Genomic DNA, 19,846 nt, shown 5'->3' with positions numbered 1-19,846 from the left:
ATCTACTCCCAACCAACTGAGCTCCTCACTCCAATTCCTGTGCTTTAGGTAATCTCCTTGAGGAAAGGAAGTATTTAATTTTTATATTCATATCCCTGGAACACAGCACAGTTCCTAGAATATATAGAAACTTTAGATCAAGTGATAAGTTTTCTTACAGGAAAGTCAGTAAAGAAAAAGGCATGATTCTTTAAAATGTTATCCCCTCCACTTGAACATGGAAGAAAAAAATGACAGCCCCCCCCAAAAAAATAGCTAATATTGCATACAATTGAGTGTAACTGTCATTCAACTTTAGAAATTCAAATATCAGCAATGCAATCAGGTAGGGAAGGTAAAGAACCAGGTAAATTAATTCACACCCAAAGAGATAAAGTGAATCTTCTAAGGTCACCTACAGTGAGTTGATGAGGAAGCCAGGGTGTCAAATAGGGCTCCTAGCTTAGTGGTCTAGGAATTTCAATGGAGAACAAGGTCAGCAAGTATCAAACATGATATTATACCCCCATGGAAACTTAATTTGGACCTGTTGGGTGGCCCAGGAAATGGCAATGGAGGCAAAGAAGGATGCCTAGGCTGTGGTTTGAAATCTTTTGGTGGTGATGGCAGCTGCAGAAGTTGACAGGATGGATATGTTTGGGGGAGACAGACTATTTTAATAGAAATGGCAAGTGAAGAACAAAAATTGGAGATCTTGGATGCAGAATTTGATCACTATGTGTTGATATGAGACATTTTGTCCCAAGTTAACCCATAAATCAGAGAGCAACAGAGGTGTGCACTTTGGATTACAAGATTATGTGAACTTTCAGGAGCAGGAACAGGAATAATGGGTAGGAAGAATTGGAACCTGCATGCAAAACTATTAATATATATTCTTAAACGAGAAATTTTAGAAGATCCTTTTACATCCCAACCTGAACTAGGGACACTGAAATTTTTACCATCTTGCATGTCCATCTATTTTGAGGAGCCAAATTTAGCAAGAGCAAAATGTTCAAATCCAAAGGGATTATCAGACTAGGTAAAGAGTGAATTGAGGCCAAATGAATATGGATCAGGTGAATCATGGAAATTTTCATCTGATTAAGATGCTGCATTTATGCAATCATTAACATTTATGGAATAACGCAGGGTCTTTGATAACTGAACTGTTAAGAGGAGCTACATCCATCTCACAATATTGCTGTTAATGTGTACCATGTTCTCCTGGTTCTGCTCTCTTCACTGAGCATCAGTTCATGCAAGTCTTTCCAAGCTTTTCCTAAAGTCTACTTGCTCATGATTTCCTTTTATTTATCTGTTTGTATTTTATTTCTTTATATTTAAGGCAATAGGGTTAAGTGACTTGCCCAAGGTCACACAGCAAGTGTCCAAGGCTGGATTTGAACTCAGGTACTCCTGACTCCAGGACCAGTGCTCTATCCACTGCACCAGCTAGCTGCCCCCATTTCTTTATCTTTTAAACATTTTATTTATTTTTCCAATTCAATGCAAAAATGGTTTAACGATCATTTTTGTAAGGTTTTGACTGTCACATTTTTCTCCTTCCCTCCCCTCCTCCCCCTCCCCCCACCCCCTAATAGAAAGCAATCTAAGATAAATTGTGCAAGTATAACTATATTAAGCATTTATCTATCTATATTAATCCCATTTTTTTTTTTATGTTTTTGCAAGGCAATGGGATTAAGTGGCTTGCCCAAGGCCACACAGCTAGGTAATTATTTAGTGTCTGAGGTCACATTTGAACTCAGGGACTCTTGACTCCAGGGCCTGTGCTCTATTCACTGCACCACCTACCCACCCCTATTAATCCCATTTTTAAAAAATCAAATCAAAAAGGGAAAAAAAACTCCACTGCTCATGACTTAACAGAACAATAGTACTCCATAACACTCATACACCATAACTTTTTTAGTCATTCCCCAATTGATAGATTTTTCCTCAGTTTCCAATTCTTTACCACTACAAAAAGAGCTATGATATTATTGTGTATGCTGGTCTTTTCCCCATTTTTAATGATTTCTTTGGGATATAGACCTGTTTCTGGTATTACTGGATCAAGGGTTATTATGTACTGTACCTTTTTGTTCCCCAAAACAGTTGAATCAGTTCACAATTCCAATAACAGTATAATTAGTATTTCAATTTTCCCATATGCCCTCCAATATTTGGCATTTTCCTTTCTGATATAATAGCCAATCTGATATATACAGGGCAGCACCTCAAAGTTGTTTTGATTTCCATTTCTCTAATAAATAGTGATGTAGAACAATTTTTCATGTAAAAAAAAAAGTTTGGTTGCATCCAGGGGCATAGCAGACCCTACTAAGTTGGCAGGCCCACTGATCTCTGCCCTTCTGTGAAAGAATATCTAGATTCTAGACTAACATTTTGAGTCAACATGGTTTGGGTCAACATGTTTGACTCCACATGTAAGAAATGGATGAGCTATGGAGAAACCTAGGAGATGGCAGCCACGATGGTGAAATGATTACAAGGACTACTTAAAGAAACTACATAGCTTTAGAAGGCACAAAAAAAAAAAAGGCTTGGGGGAAGGGACAATGACAGGGAACTTCAGGCATATAAAGAGCTGTCAATTGAAATGTTTGGTTTTTTTTACTAGAAAGCACAATGAAGAGATCCCTGGACCTGGAGTCAGGAAGACCCCAGTTCAAATCCAGTCTCAGATACTTCTGAGTTCTATAATCCCAAGAAAGTCACTTAACTGCTATTTGCCTCAGTTTCCTCATTTGTACACTGGGGTGGATAATAACACCTACTTTTTGGAGGGCAAAATGAGACCATACTTTGCTTAATAAATATTAAGTGTTCTCAGTTATTATTATCTTCTTGTTCTTCCAACTGCCTCCAAGATGGTAGAACAAGAAATAACAGATGGAAATGGCCGTGGTATTGATTTCAGTATGTTTTTCCTAACTTCAAGACTAACAATTAGAACTGTCAAAAACAAATTTCTAATCAACAGCTCTAAAGTGTAACTAAGATTCCAGCTAATGGGAGGTCTTTGGGCAAAGGCTCGACCACTGTTTATTAGCATGCTGAGGAATGATACCTGTGTTTAAGTATGGGGTGTATTAGATCAGGGACTGCTTAACCTTTTTTACTGTCATGACCCTTCTCAGAATAATCTTTTAAAATGTACAAACTATAAGATTACAAAGGAAATCAATTATTTTGTGCTATAATTATCAAAATATATTCTAAAAAACAAGTTTAAAAATCCCTTAACTGAGGCTCTTTTAAGGATTGATATTCTATGATTCTATAAATATGCTCTGTGACTTCACTGGAAAAAGAAATCCCCAACGAAGATTAGTCAAACAGAGTTTTATAAAGCTGTGCAGAATCCTGAAACTAGACTGTGCAGCAAGAATTCCCTTTTTAAACTTTATTTGTATCCTCCCAGTAATAAAGAGCCACGACCAGCACAAAGTAGTTACTTTTGGGAAGGCCAGGTGGCGCAGTGGATGGAGCACCAGCCCTGAGTACCTGAGTTCAAATCCGGCCTCAGACACTTAATAATGACCTACCTGTGTGGCCTTGGGCAAGCCACTTAACCCCATTGCCTTGCCAAAAAAAAAAAAAAACAATAACAAAGTAATTACTTTTAATTAATGTGGCAAAGGCTATATTTAAATTCAAATCTTCCTACCTTCCAAGTCAGCTCTCATTCACTATTCCAAGGTTGAATGATTAAAATAATATACATGAAAATACTAAAAAACAGCACAAATCAGATCAAAGTTAACATTCAACAATGATTACAGAAGACTAAAGATACCTATTCCTCCCAGCTCCTGTTATGGAAAAAGGACTTCAGTTACTGAATACTGCAAATTTGGTCACCATTTCAATTGATTTGGTTTAATTTAAGGAAGGGAAGTTTGCAGATGGGATGGGGAATCAGGAGGCAGTATTTTTAAAAAAATCCTGAAAAAGTCCTCCCAAAGTTTCCTTTTGAATTACCATGAATTAATCTTTGTACACATTACATCTCCCACAGAGGGTAATGGAAGGAGAAGAAGGAAATACTATGTGTGAAGCACTGTGTTAAGCATTTTACAATTATCTCATTTGATCCTCACAGCAAACCCCTGAGCACAGGGGCTATTTGAGGGGAGGGCTAGTTTTGCCTTTTTTATCTTCACACTTATTTTAGTGTCTTACAAGTAAGCAGAACTTGATTTTCATTAAAAGAATGGGTTCAATCAAGCAACATAAACATAGGACAGGGCTTAATGTAATAACATCCTCTTCATAAGAAGATAGTAATGGGAACATTACCCTGCTCATCAGGAGAAGAGAACCTGTCTGGTCTTTGTGATAATATATAATATTTCAGCAGATCCACCCAGAATTTCATCAGTATGGACACAGATGGTCTCTGCCCTCCTATATGGTCTCCAAAGAGGATCCACCTACTACCTTGCTCCAAGTATTTCAGCATTCCAAGAAGTAACAATACAGCCCTCATTCTTCACACCCTTGTGATAAAAGAAACCCATGAATCATGGAAAACTACAAGTGTCTCAAGAAATAGGACTGCCTATGGCCCAAAGGGAGAGGTTGGTTGCACATGAGTAGGTGAGATGTGCAAAGCATGATACACATAGGAAGTGATGTGTGGGAGTGGGAAGAGATGACACAGGCAGGAGAAGCTGGGACTCAACAAAATTTAACAGACTATCTCTTCCTTAGAAACTACTACCTGTGTTTTAATGTTCATTTTGAAAAATCATTCTCTAATTAGCATTACCTAAGCCTTTAGTTATAGGAGATAGTTTAGGATATAAAGGAGGTACTGGTAATAACAAAGGGAGTAGAGAAATAATAACAGAGGCCAATAGAACAGAGGGGTCAAAGGAAGGCTGTCGTTTTGATTTTATTCTTTAAGAGAAGTGGAAGCCTGGGTCTGTTCTTAGGCAGAAAATGAAAAGCTAGGGAGAATCAGACATATAGGAGAGAGAAGATATGAGCCTCCCAATATCCTAGAAAACACATGAAAGCAATGACCAACTAATCAGTTATTTATTGGACATCTACTATGACTAGGTAGCTACAAAGACAAAATGCCTTCAAGGAATTTATACTCTTGTAAAAGGAAACAATAGATATACATAGTTACCAAATGTAAGATTTACTGTTTCTTTTTAGAGGGAGAGGTACTAGCAGCTGGGAAGATCAGGAAAGACCTCATTGTAGGAGGTGCTCAGCTTAGATGGCAAGGAAGGGGATACCACACATGGAATACCCACAAGGAGGCCAGTTTGGTCAGACCACAGGGTGGGTTTGGGGAATAAGACAAGGTAAGTTTGAAAAAGGACCGAGCACTGGGCTGGAGAGAGGAAGAACTAAGTTCAAATCCAGCCTCAGCTTACTGTGGGACCTTGGGAACTTTCATTCCCTAGTCTGTAAAATAAATTATAAGAGAGCCTATTTCTCAGAGTTGTTGTAAGGACAGTGTCCAGTACACAGTAGGAGCTATATAAAAATTACTGATTATTGCCCTAGAGGCAATAAGAGTTATCCGAGGAAAGGGGTGCTTTAGAAAGAACCACTTTGACAAGTGAATGGAAGACAGCTGGATGGTTTTCATAAAACAAGTATTATCATTTACAATGAAGACTAAAGCAGTTTCATTGGATTTGGAATTAATGGACCTGGATTCAAGTCGTTATCACTTAACACCAGGGCCATGAGCAAATCTTGACTCCACCCACCCCCAAATCTCAGTTTCCTGAAATATAAGATCTATGATTATATAATTCACTCAGGTGAAAATTTTAAACAGGTCTCTTTAACAAGAATCCCACCTCTAACAACTATTAGCTGGATGACTGTGGACAAGGTAGCGACATTCTCAGTTCCCTCATTTACAAATTAGGAGAATACTTTTTTAGCACACAGAGCATCGGGTTATTGCAAAAGAAAAGTTCTCCAAAACTAGCAGGTCATTGCTAGATATTCAATATCTTTCCATTCCAAGTCCTAGATATTCAACATCTTTCCATTCCAAATCCATGGTTCCATTGCTGGACATGCCAGCCTTTGACTTTTTACCTTTTAGCCATAAGTTATGAAGCAAAGCTTAGATCCTAATTTCTGCCCCACCACCACACACACACACACATACATACACACAACACCAAAGCTTTCATCATTTGACCTACATTCCCCAATCTCCTAATGAGAAATGCAATCAAATATTTAGTAATCATATAACAACAACACAACAATGTGCTACATACAGTGGGAAGAGCCCTGGGCTGGAAGACCAAGATCCCAGGTTCACACCCCATTTCTGTTACCTCTTCCATCTCTGACCTTTGGGCAAGTCACTTCAGATTTCCTGCCTTAGTTTCTTCATTGAGATGGGCAATATTGTACTAAAACTGTGAGGGCAAAGACAGCCCCCTGTGCCCAAGGAGCTCATTCACATTCTAAAGGGGGAGAAAAACTGCCAATGATGAATTCAAACAAGCCATACATACAGGATGGATGAGAGGGGATCTCAGAGGGACAAGATGAGCAGTGAGAAAGGCCTCATTGAAGATAATATTTGGGTTGAGTCTAGAGATAGAGATGAGGAGAGAGAGAATTCTAGATAAAAGGAAGGCCAAGGAAAAGACAGTCTCCTGACTAAAAATGATGGCACACTGAATAAAACCCTAGAGTTGGGAAGACCTGAATTCAAATCTGCGCCAGACATTTGTGTGACCCTAGTCAAGTCACTTAACTTCTGCCTCAGCTTCTCAACTGTATAACAGGAATAATGATAGCATCTCCTCTCCAGGGTTGTTGTAGGATGAGGTGATATTTATAAATAATGACTGGCATATAATAGGCAATAATTATGAATCCCCTTACCTTCCCTCTCATTAATATTTCTAAAGCACTCTAGCACAAAGGAGACATTTAATAAATTTTTGTTTCTTTCCCTTCTCTTCCTTTCATGTGTGACAAACAGCAAGAAGGCCAGTCACATGAAGTGATGGGGATAGATTAGATGGTCCTCTTCCAATTTTAAATCTGTGATCTTCTAATCTTTCTGGCAGGATTTCCCAGGAATCAGCTCCCCATTCCCCTTCCAAATCTTATCTATATACTAGTTCATCTAATAGCTTGTTCTCTTCAAACTTGGTCAACAGAACATCGTACTTTTTCTGAACACAAAACCCTTTGCTTTTGTCTTTGCAGTTGGAAAGAGCTCAAACCAGGGCAACCAATGACCAAAGACCTGATTCCCTCTTCTAGAGTCAGCAGCTGCAGTTGACACCTTCAGGCAACAGGAAGTAAACCCTGAGACCCAGTCTTCCTCACCCACTCCCAAATTTAAGAAGGAATCCCATTATCAAACAGACCAACACTGACAGGAAAGCCATTTGGATCACAGCTACCTATCTTCCCTTAACCTTCTTGCACACACTGGAGCCCCAAGCCTTAGCCACTGGGGACCCAAAAGAAAGCTTGCAGAGCATGGGCTTCTAGCTAACCAAGTTCACCCATGACAGGCCTGGGGGAAACAAGTCATAGGAAAAAAATAAAAAAGCCAAAGGTCATGGACCAAGTCAATCAATATTTCTCCATCATCATCTTCTGGTAATTGCATACCAACAGAGCATGTCTGACAAGAATGGTTTTTATTTTCTTTCTGGCTCATTCCCTGAACCAACATCTCTCAAGGCCTGAAGGCTCTGTTAAAGAAATAAGGAAGACTGAACTACCACACCCCTTCCAGGTCCAGTTTTATTTAATTCACTCTCAAATTGGAAAAACAAACAAACAGGCAAAAAAAAAAACCCCAACACAAGATGCCATTTGATAGATGCCCCCAGGCATTCCCTGGGAGACTTTCACTTTGCTGCCTTCTTTCTCATTCTATCTTTCAGCTAGGGCTGTCCAAGGAGCCCAAAAAAACTACTTTCCCAAAAATATAACCCCTGGTAGTCAAATGACATCTTGGGACAGTAGCAAAAAAAAAAAATCAATGGACATGTAACTACTTTATGCAGTTCCATCTGATATAACTAAGAAAAGAAGATGCAGGAGATGTATTCTTTAGGGAGGAAGGGAGGGTTTCCTGAGGAGTGGGGAAAAGACTTAGAAAGTGGCACATGATCCTCAGTGATGCCTGTAAGGAAAGGGATTTGTGGGGAAAGGGACAAGTATTTAGGAAGGAAAATTATCTTTCTTAGGGAACTCTACTTAGATCCAGCTCTCCTTAAAAGCTATTGAGTAGAATTATTGCTACTATTCCTCCCTCCCCTGATACACACACGCAGTGTTCTATGATAGTGGTAACTATCTTTAGCCTTTAGTGGTGGGGGCAGGCTATGCCATATTCACTCACTAAGGGCCATTTGGCAAACAGGCTAAAGGCATAACAAACACAAGCGAGGGAAGATGGGGAGGAAGAAGATGTGGCCTCAGAAGTCTACAAACCTTAAAAAAAGAAAAAAATAAAGGCATTTCAGCAGAATAGATATTATGGTGAGCTTACTTTCATCATTCGACACTTAAGAGCTGTTTCACCCTAGGGCAAGTCATCTCACCTCTCTAAAGACTCAGTTTCATCATCTGTAAAATGGGTACCAACCCCCCCCCCCCCAACAATGTACTTGATAAAGCTGTCAAAAGGAAAACATTTTGAAACCTTACAGAAATGAGCTAATCCAACTGAGTAGTTTTTTAACTTTCAGTTTAGGATCAAGTAAAACTAAATGAATATCTGGTACCTTGGAAATTTATTATCTTCTTCCAAGCTAATCCCAATTCAGAGTCTAAGAGACTCTGGACCACTGTTCATTGGCAGGCCAAACAAGGTACCCTTGGGAAAGCACCAGTACTTCCACACCAAAAAGGCACCCACCCAGTTAGGCTGCTTTCAGTGATAAGCCCTGAAATTGGCATGGGCAAAGAGGACTGGGCAGAACAGACTGGGCCAGTCTGGCAAGGTCATTTCTCTGGCAGGAAGAAAAAGCCCCCATCTATGGTGAAGTTCTCTAACTCACAGCCTAGTGTAGCTTCTGAAAGGAACTAAAGACCACCATGGGACTTGTCTTTAAATACACACACACACACACACACACACACACACACACACACACAAAGCTATCATATATTTGTGTGTATATATCTATATATGTATATAAAGATATATATTACGTAAAGGCATACACACACACACACACACACAGCTATCATATATTTGTGTGTATATATCTATATATGTATATAAAGATATATATTACATAAAGGCATACACACACACACACACACACACACACACACACACACATACATATATGAATTAAGGTTTTAAAGTGATAAAAGTTCCTTCTGAAACACTTCCAAGTTAGCAACAGCCACATATGCAAAACACCAAGAACAGTTGTCTGTCAACTTTTTTTTTAATTACTATATTGATCATTGTACTTGAATATAACTGGTTTACTTTTTAATCCTCTGTATTTTATTTTCTGTGTTATTCTTCTGAAAAGGGGTTCACAGGCTTCTCCAGACTATCAAAGGGCTCCCCAAGGGGTAATAATTCCTGCTCTATCCCTTCTGTTCTGGGGTGTCAACTTCCTGTCCTTAAGACACTATAGTTATCATATGAGCTAAGCAAAACCCTTACAGGAAAATCCATTATTGAAGAGTTAAATCAGGTCAGGGGAGAATGTTTCTTTGCTAAGAAAAACTGGTTTTTCATGGAATCCCTTTACATAAAGTCTAAGTACATTTAAAATACAGTACAATTTACAAACAACAGTTTTTAGAAACAGGAGAAGCAAAATGTATTTATACTCAAAACACACACAGACACACACACACACACAAACACAGCAAAACAAAACGCACACAGGCTACCAAGACCTGTAGCTCTTGCCCTACTGAGGAACCTCAGAAGGCACCTCTAACCACACCCATCACAGAATGGCTAATAATCTGGCTTTTTGATAACCACTTGTCTGAAGAACAAAAAAAAAAACTGCTTGCCTTGTCTTGGGTCTCCTACATGGAAGTGTAGGGCTGGCTGCCCTGCTGAGCCACAGAAACAACTCGCCTCTAACTGTCCTATTGCCTAAACAGATCGGGTGGCACCTGTACAGGCCTGGTCCCGCTGCCCGCAAGTTCATCCATGCACACCTCGCTTCCTCTTAGCTGTTGTAGCTCATTTCCGAAGAAATGCTGGGCAAGGAGCACCCCCTTTTATGCTACAGCCTGTCTCACCTCCTCGTGGCCTGGGGAGTGAGTGAAGTCCCATTTCTGAGGTATCAGGTTACCATAAAAATAACTGCTGGCCTCTCACCAGTCTGTGCGTTCACTCACTGTACATAGAGAGAGAGAAAACCATTGCATATAGAGCAGCAAGCCTTAACCAAGGCTCTCTGGATAGATTTCAGGGGAGGGTGGAGAAGGGGACATGGGAATGAACTTGAAAGGGAAAATCAAATTACATCTTTATTTCAATATAATTAGCTTCCTTTGTAATCCTATGGATTGTATGCATTTTAAAAAGATTCTAAGAAGGGGTTTACAGGTCTCCCCAGATTGCCCAGGGATTCAGAAATGTGAAGAACCCCTAATCTATAGGAACCAGCCCAGAGGAGGTAAGGAGTACAAAACAGGAGAAAGCCTATTGAAAAGGCCAAGAGACAGGCAAGGCCCTTCTAAGTTCCCACCAACCACCTCCTAGGGACCAATCCAGGTTCTCTATCCACATCCTTAATTTTTTAGCAGGCATCCTGCCTATAAATGCACAAGACCTCCAAAATGCATTAAGGACTCTAAGATTTAGCTTCTCAAGTAGGCAAGCTTGTTTTATTAATGAAATTAAGAGGTCCAGGACTTTCTCAATGAAAATTCTTTTGGAAAGGAAATTTCTTCACCCTAAACAAAACACCAAGCAATAACACAGTCCAAGAACAACTGGTATAATTACATGTATTGAATTATGAGGAAACCTTAAAAAAATGAAGAAAAAAGCCAATAAAGATATATTAAACAGCTTTTAAAAGTGAAACAAAAGTGAACATGTGAGAAGTCATATTTGCTTGATGTGGTCTGAGTTGGCCTGCCTACATAAAGCAAAGTCTCTCTGTAACTCCAACAGGCTGGCAGGTTCCTGAGCCTTCCTCAGAGACAGTGCCTTTCATCTCAGGCAGATCCAAGCACAATACTTTATCCACCATGAGCTAATCACTTCTCTTTCACTGTAAGAGAGAAGGTAAGCAATCAAGGCCTTTGGTTCTGAAATCTTCCAGGTATTGACTGGCTCTTTCCCCTGGGATAAAGGAAGTGGGCCAGATGTGGATTGGTCTGAGCTTCCCATTATAATAATTTCTTACCTAAGAAAAGACGCTTTCAATGGCTTGGCAACCAACGCAACCTTTCTCGTTTCCACAGCAGCCATTTTTCCCTCACTGCCACCCTGGGAAGGAAGTGGTTCAAGCATTGTTATCCCCATTTTACAGACAGATCGAACTCACGAGGACATTACATTCTCAACATCAAGGCCAATACCCTTTGCCTTTATGATCGACTAAATGGAATCCAAGAGCACATAACAGAAAATTGGCTCTCTAAGCAATCAGCTAACCTGCTATTCTAAAGGTTTATTGGTTAGGAAGGATCCTAAAATTTCATGTTATTTGTCTGGTGATTTTATATTCATTTTAAAATACCTAGTTTGTTATGGCTAAGTTACAATGTTCGGAACAGAAAAGGTTCTGTCCTTGGGCACTGTGGCCACTGCTCTTACCAAAGCCAAATGAATGACTATTTGTTTGCTTGTTGCATTTAGGCTAGTTTTAGTAGCAATCAGATCTTGGACTGAAAAGACTGCAGTCAAGATTGGGAGTTTTCCTGTTTCCTAATCTGAAACTTTACAAGTGAATTCAAAGCAAGGTTCCAACTCATACCCTTGTAAACTTGTTGGAATTAAGAACTCTTTCCACTCCAGATTTAAAACCCAGGAGTATCCCAGTAAGCTGGAGTTTTTTCTTATATGACTAGGCCTCACATCTTATGAATGTCTTTCACATAAGTTCTTGCTTTGAACAACACAAGAAAGCAACAAATGTCAGGTTACCCTTGAACTACCATTATGTCTGAACCACTGATCTTCATTTTTTGTCCCTTTCCTAGTCTGGCTGAGAAAAGCTCAGACTTGGTGTCCCATTTTCTCTAGCCATATCTCTGGTGAAGGAGGGGGTCAAGTTGCTCGACAGCAATACCTCCTAGCTGCCTGGGTTTAAAATTAGCAGAGCTTTGGAGAGCCTGAGAGGTAACCTTCCCACAAGGTCAGAAAATAGAGTAGAGAGCAACACAGAGAGGGCCACATGAAGAAGAAACAAAATAAAACCCTCCAAGGCCACCAGGGCTTCTTGTTCCCCTTTTAGCCTGGAGGCCAAGTTGAACCTGACTTGGTTTGTATTTTTTTTATAAACATATCGAGCCAGTAAGCAACTTCCTTTAGAGACAAACATGATTCTTGAATTCTAAACGTGCCATCACTTCAGAACAAATGGGAGGACCAAACCAAGAGAAAGGAAAGTCCCCACTGATCTCCCCAGGCACATCTAGAAAAGCTAAATAGATTCCTGGGTAAGAGTGGCACACATCCTCTCAGAACATTCTCCAGGTACATAAAAGGAGTAGGGAGAGGTTCTGAGAAAAAATGTTGATTTGATTACTGTTTTAAGCGGGGATGGAGGAGAGGGTTAATGGGAGGAGAAGAAGAGGAGAGCAGGGATGATAGATGAGGAAAAAGAGTACTATTCCATAGTGGCAGGTAGCATCTAGAAATACCAACTAAATTTGTTCATCCATAAACTAGCTATAAAACCCAGGCATGTCACCTCCTGGGGATGAGGCTGAGATTACTCCTTTGTATAAGGAGGAATTAGAGTAGCTTACCCCTTTCTAACTCCAGTTAAAAGAAATATCTTCTAAGATAATGTGGCTTCTAAGTATGGGATAACTAATGTAAAATAATGCAAAACAAAGTAAGCAAACAAGGAAAATGTCCCTGGTAAAAGGAAATACCAATATCAAAATAAATTCACTGAATGTTGTACAGTGCTAATGATCAAAATGGACCCTGAAGAAGAATGGAAGGAAATATATCTCCATCCCTTCTATAGAAGTGATGGGTGTGCAACACTGCATATAGGGTCAGATTCAGATGCTGTGCCGACAAATTTGTCTGAACTTTGTTCCCCTACTCTATTTTTTATTATTTGCTATAAAGGACAACTCTCTAAGAAGGGGCAGAGGGATATTTTTGGGAAGGCAAAAGATGTCAACAAATTAGTTTTTGGTTTTTTTAAAATACAACTGACATGTGGGATTGGGGGAACATATAAATCAACATTTCCTCACTAGCCAGTGTCTAGAATTAATCTATTGGAACAATTAAGTGTGGAAATGATAAGCTCACTCAAAAATATATCTGACTCCAAAGAACTCATACTTACACAGATCTACCTTTACTACATTAATTAACTTTTCCATTGAAAATTACATATTCATAGTAAGGAAGTTCTGAATTTCATTTTGTCTTACCATTATCCATTTTTTGAATAGAGGGATAACAAGCAGAGAATCAGAAATCCAAAAATAAAGAGACTCATTCCTAGAAAAAGAATCAATCCACCAAGTGTCTACTAAGCCCAGATTCTGCTGGGAGTCAATGATATTTATACAGAGAATGAAGCAATCCTAAAGACCTTGTATTCTAACGAATGAGACACTACATAGAAATATATGCAGCACAAATATAAACAAAGTAATTAAATGCAAGGTTGTTTTGGAGGGAAATCGCTGTGTCCAGACTGGGAGATAGATCAGCAAAGGCTTCTTGCAGAAGAGAGAGGTTGAGAGGGATGTAAAAGAGAGACAAAGACTCTGAGGAAGAATTAAGTAGGGAGGAAATACATTCCAGGTGAGACAGTCTTTTCAGAGGCAGAGAGATGAGAAACATCTCTGTATGAGAATTGTGAAGAAGTCAGCTTTTCTAAACCGTAAATTGTAGGGAGTAATACCCAAAGTTGCTGGAAAGAATAACTGAGACCAAACCGCATAGGATTCTTAAAGTTTATTGCTCAATCATTTCACATGTATCTGACATTTCATGATCCCATTTGAGGTTTTCTTGACAGAATACTGGAGTGGTTTGTCATTTCCTTCTACAGCTCATTTTACAGATAAAGAAACTGAGGCATATGAAATTAAGTGACTTGCCCTGGAAGCCAGATTAGAATTCAATTCTTCCTGACTCCAAACCCCACACTCTATCCATTCATTGCTTCTCTAGCTGCTTTTAAAAAAACTAAACAAAGGCATTTATATTTTATCAAGTTTATTTGGAAGGAAAGTCACATGGTCGGACAGGGTCAACATTTAGACAGCTTTTCTATTAACGAAAAAATGTCAGGAATCCCCTGCCATAGAGTTCTGTTATAAAAAGCTGTTTCTTTCAATTCTTTTGAAGATGCTGATTTGGCTACTTACCATTTTTATTTTGTTCTTTATGCTTGGATTTTCCCATAATAAAACACAAAGCACTGTGACAGAAACATCTCTAACTTCTGACCCTGGCAACAATGTAAACTTGGCTCACCACCATCCTCACTGATATTGTTGGAATTGAAAAGTTTTACAGAGCTGGGAACACCCGAGTCTTTTGTCTGTATCCATATAGGTGAGAGTCCAGATAACAAATGAAAGTTTTCTTAGTCCCTCACCTATTCCTGTCTGTAGGTTTCCCTCTACTCTTCCTCATCCTTCTCTCTCTTCAATTTTCTCTCTTCTCCCCCTCGCTTCTCTCTTTTTTTCTGTCTTTTAGCTAATCCCTATGAAACACTCTTGAGTAGGATATCAACAAAACAAATAAATATATAGCAAAACCCCAAAACCTGTCTGAAGAGAAAGTGAAACACAAGAAAAAGGTCTAGTTTCTTAAGTTTCCAGGGCATTGAGGTCAGCCTGCCTTACTGGGAGCAAGGGGATTTCCAAAAAAACTTCATTCCCAGACTAGAATAAAGGATGATAATAATTATCAAAACAGCTGCCATTATGTTGTTCTATTTGAGTATAAAATTATCCTGTGAGGTAAGGGAATGATGATGATGATGACAGTATTTAAGCTGTACTTTATATCAAAGCATTTCACTTATGGCACCTCATTTGATCCTCATAACGATCATATAAGAAATACTATTATTTAACCTTCATTTTACAAAGGAGGAAAATGAGGCAGAATGGTTAAGTGCCTTGCCTCAGGTCACAAAGCTAGTAAATGTTTAAGGCAGGAATGAACTCAGTCTTCCTGACTCCAAGTCCAACAAGTACCACTAAGCTGCATAGATATTAGATGTGAAACGACTTGCCCAGGGTCACATAGCTTATACGTGACAAAGTGGCACATAAAGCAGTATTCTTTCCATCAGACCCCAATGCCTCTCGACCAGATCTCCACAGAAATCCAAGATTCAGAATCTATAACCACTTCTTGTTTTAAATATACCTATTAATGTCTTACTATTGTACACCTCAAATTCCATGCCTCTTTCTACCTCCCTAGGTCCTTGAGTTACCAGGAACTACTAGCAGACTAGTATTTCTCAGTGAGGGAAGTCACCTATGGCATTATAATATCATCTATCAGCAATTTACTCCCCAAATCCTGGGCAAGGCAGTTTAAAAATGGGTGATTGTTTTATGCAGAGCCCAACAGGTTTACCTAGAGAAGACTCACTTCAATGAATTAGAATCAGAAGTAATCAGGAGGCCTTAGCTACAAAGATGAGTCTATCTTCTACCCCTAATTCTGAAGAAATCATTGAACCTCTCTGGGCCTAACTTTCTTCTTTACCTCTAAATGAGAGGTATGCAACAAAACAATCAAGACTGAATACTGTGAAAATGATAAAACTGAACCCTGAAGAACAGCTATGAGAAAGGGCCACTCTACCTTCTTTGCCTTCCTTCTGCATAAAATGTCCTTCTAGATGAAAAGTTGGTTAGCAGCTCTCCTAGTGAGAACACCAATCAACTTTACTCACTGTCGTTCAGAACCTCTAAGTTCATGACCCACTAACTTCAGTATATATCCAAAAGCAAGAATTGCAAAGGTATATGATCACAGATCATGCCCAGTTAGGTTCAAAGGTTTAAGAGATAGAAGGGACCTTATAGCCTATAGAGTCAAACTCATTCAATTTGGAGATGAGGACAGAGGACTTAGCAACTTGCCCAGAATCAAATACAAGACAGTGTCTGAGACAGGATTCAAACCCAGTATTCCAGACTCTTAAGTATAGCACCACATAAGTATAGCATAATTGTATCACATTCTAGGGTCCATTTCTAGCCTTGAATCTATGATCCTTTGCTCTGTAATCTTATGAATTACTGATTTAGCAGAACTCATCCCAATTAATCAATTTTAGGGCTCATGTGTAGTTTCTAATGTATTCTGAAGCTCTTTTGCTTCTTTTTTTATAAAATATATTCATTTCATTTAATAACACAGAAGATACCTAACCAGAATTGTACTATGTACCTATCTTAAAAATGAAGAGATTAGACTAGATATGACTTCTGAGATCTCTCCAGTTCTAAATTCATAATTCTGTAACTTCAACAAATACTACAGAATACAGAGAGTTTCTTCAGGTCTTTTGAATTAGGGATGCCTGCTCCTGGGGGGCTGCTCTGATTACCAGGGACCTCAACTTCCTCCTCCAGTCAATTGTGTTTCACCTCTGCCCCTATACAGATACATATTCAAACATATATGCACACATGTGTATGTATGTGTGTATATGTTGGCAGATATATATAAAATATATGGAATATGTATTTATATATATATATATTTCTATCCATAAAATGTCTCTCTCTCTCTCTCTCTCTATATATATATATATATATATATATATATATATATATAGAGAGAGAGAGAGAGAGAGAGAGAGAGAGAGAGAGAGAGAATTTTTTTTTTAAATAGACGGACAAGAAAGGGTCTGAAAGCATTTGCAGCTCTTGTCTTAGCTCTTAATCAAGCAGACTGGAGAACCTCCTCTCCCTTCCAAATTCCAGTTTGAGGACATTACTATAAGTCCCTTCATTTGTTAGACCATGAGGTTATTTTCTTCATTACAAGTACTTACTGAGAAATCATGGGATTAAAAATTCTTCAAGCACCTCTTTTTACAGTTAAAATCAGGAAATGTTCTTCTCAGACATTTAGCATTAAATCCCTATATCCAGAAATACACAAGGGAAAGGTAGCTGTTCCTGAAAAACACTGGAAATGCTTTTCAACCCCCATAACATATTTTCTTCTTTCAACTGGATTCATGTTTCTTCTCCTTGATTATTTATATAAATTACTGAGTCTTATTGGAATTATTCTCTACTTCAATTTCACCAAATCCTTGAGAAAGAAAACAGAGGATCATAACTTAGATTAACTAATGAATCCTATAGCCTAAGAGTTAAAGGGGAGCTCAGAAATTTAATCTACCCCCTATTTGAACAAGAACCTGCCCTGGAGCATCTCTTGACAAGTTGTCATTTTATCATCCTCTGCTTGAATACTTCCAGTGACAGAGATCTCACTATCTCATGTCAAGTCAACAACCCTTATTATGAAGCAACTCATTCCATATTGGGATAGCTTTTACTGTTATGGGAAGTTCTTTCTGACCAAGTTGAAATATGTTTCCTTCCAACTTCCCCCTATTGTCCCTACTTTTGTCCTCTGAATTGAACAGGATAAAGCCCTAAAGAACTTGGACTACCTAATACTTCTTCATAGATGGAGTCTTTCTTAATTGATGGATTAATATTAAGCAGTTACTAATAGCCAGCTACCCATCTCCCCCCACCTTAAGTTACCTAGACTATGTGCCTATAGGGTTTCCCTATGACATATCATAGTTGTTGGTTTGAATGGATCCATTTTACCCAAATCCATGACAACCCTTAAGATATTTGAAGACAGCAATCATGTCTTCCTCCCAATTCTCAAGTTTTTTTTCACCTGAGTAAAGATTCCCATATATGTCTAGGGTCATACCATCATCCTAATGACCTTTCTCTAGAACACAATTCAGCTTGTCACTGTTGTTCCTAAAATGTAAGCCTAGAATGAATAATGTTATTGCAAAGATGAAATGACCAAGGCAAAGGAAAACAAAATAATCATATCTCTTGATCTGGAAATTGTTTCCATGGATGTCAATTCAAAAAATATTTATTGAAAACCTATTATGGGTCAACTAGGTGGCTCAGTGGACAGAGCACCAGCCCTGGAGTCAGGAGTACCTGAGTTCAAATCTAGCCTCAGACACTTAATAATTACCTAGCTGTGTGGCCTTGGGCAAGCCATTTAACCACATTGCCCTGCAAAAGGAAAAATAAACCTATTATAGCCAAGATATCATACTGGACACTGGGAAGACAAAAAAAAAAAAGCAACCCCATCCTCAAGAAGCATCCGTTCTTCTTAAGCTATAGTCTAAAGATGATATTGACTTCCTTCACTGCGCTGACATGCAATTGGTTCATTAAACTTCCAGATCCCCTTTCTTTATTAAAGACATCACCTCTTTTTAAAAATACTTTATTTCATTTTTCCCTCAGGAATTTGTAGCCCCTGGCGGAAATTAAATTCCCTTTGCTCTTGAAACATTTATTTTCTTCCAAGGTCAGTCTTAGATTTGGGTTAAATACAATTGAAAAATATAGTCTATGTGCTTTCTCATCTATTACCTTACCTAATAGGGGATGGGGTGGACTTTAGAACATCTTTCTTTCACAAATGAGGAAGCTGAGGCTCAGAGAAAAGTAAATTCTACCACATAATAATATCTAACATTAAGGTTTGCAAAGTGCCTCAGGAATATTATTTCATTTGGTCCTAATAATGAGCCCAGGGTGTTGGGTGCTATTTTTATGCTCATTTTACAGACGAGAAATATGAGGCAGACAGAGGTTACATAGCACTTGCCCAGGCTCACACAGCCAATAAGTGTCTGAAATCAAATTTGAACTCAGGTCTTCTTGACTTCAGGTCTAGAGTTTTCTCAGTGAGGTAGCATTGAGCATCCGTCAGAAATCCTAGCAGTCAGAGATCCAATTCTTCTATGGGATAACTTGGGCAGGTTTTTTAACAACTTGTAGTAACACGAATGATTCCTTAGTTAAAATTCCCACAGATGGGGAGGTATTGTCAAAGGGAGAATTAACTCTTTCAAGTCATTGACCGCCATAATTAGGAAATTCTCCAAAAGATTGGGAAACAAACAGCCTATAGGCATTAAGCCAGGCAGCTGAGTACTTTCTTACCCAGAGGAACAAGACCTGCATTTCCATCTTCCATCATTTCCATCGTTCATGACTGTATGGAAGCATTGCTTTCCTTGGTTCTGCATCCCTAAGACCTAATTCAAGGATCAGCACCTAGTAAGTACTTATGAATGTTTACTGATTGGGTTCTGCCTTTTCTGGGCTCCTCTTCTACCCACAGTGGCACCCACCTCTAGAGCTTCCTCCACCTTGTTACCAATCTGGAGTAGGTCCAGACCTGGAATTTCAAAGGTACAAGGAACCCTCGTGAAAAGATCATCTCTTAAAAGCAATCAGCACCTCCTCTACAACTAAGACATAAGTAAGTTCCCTGGGGACATACACCAATATGGCAGAAGCAAGATATACTGCCTAGAAGGCAGTACCTCTCTATCAACGATTTATCATGTGGCTTCTTGGCCCATTTGGTAATTTCCTAGTAAATAAAACAAACTAT

The 19,846-nt window shown here is 38.9% G+C and overlaps 1 protein-coding gene across 10 annotated transcripts in view; it reads right to left on the bottom strand.

Moving 5' to 3' along the window:
* The window catches only part of TEAD1 (TEA domain transcription factor 1), a 288,298-nt gene that overhangs the window by 198,943 nt on the left and 69,509 nt on the right, over nt 1–19,846 (bottom strand). The window contains exon 1 of one of the 10 annotated variants that reach the window (XM_074230328.1): nt 10,027–16,920. The exons of the other annotated variants lie outside the window; for them this stretch is intronic. The gene's annotated coding sequence lies outside the window, so the exon portion shown is untranslated. Of the gene's footprint in view, nt 1–10,026; nt 16,921–19,846 lie in introns of those variants that run through there. 10 annotated transcript variants of the gene reach the window in all.

This window comes from Macrotis lagotis, chromosome 3, assembly GCF_037893015.1.
Source record: "Macrotis lagotis isolate mMagLag1 chromosome 3, bilby.v1.9.chrom.fasta, whole genome shotgun sequence".
In the NCBI taxonomy this organism is placed as follows: domain Eukaryota; kingdom Metazoa; phylum Chordata; class Mammalia; order Peramelemorphia; family Peramelidae; genus Macrotis; species Macrotis lagotis.
This window is presented reverse-complemented; position numbering and strand designations above follow the sequence as displayed.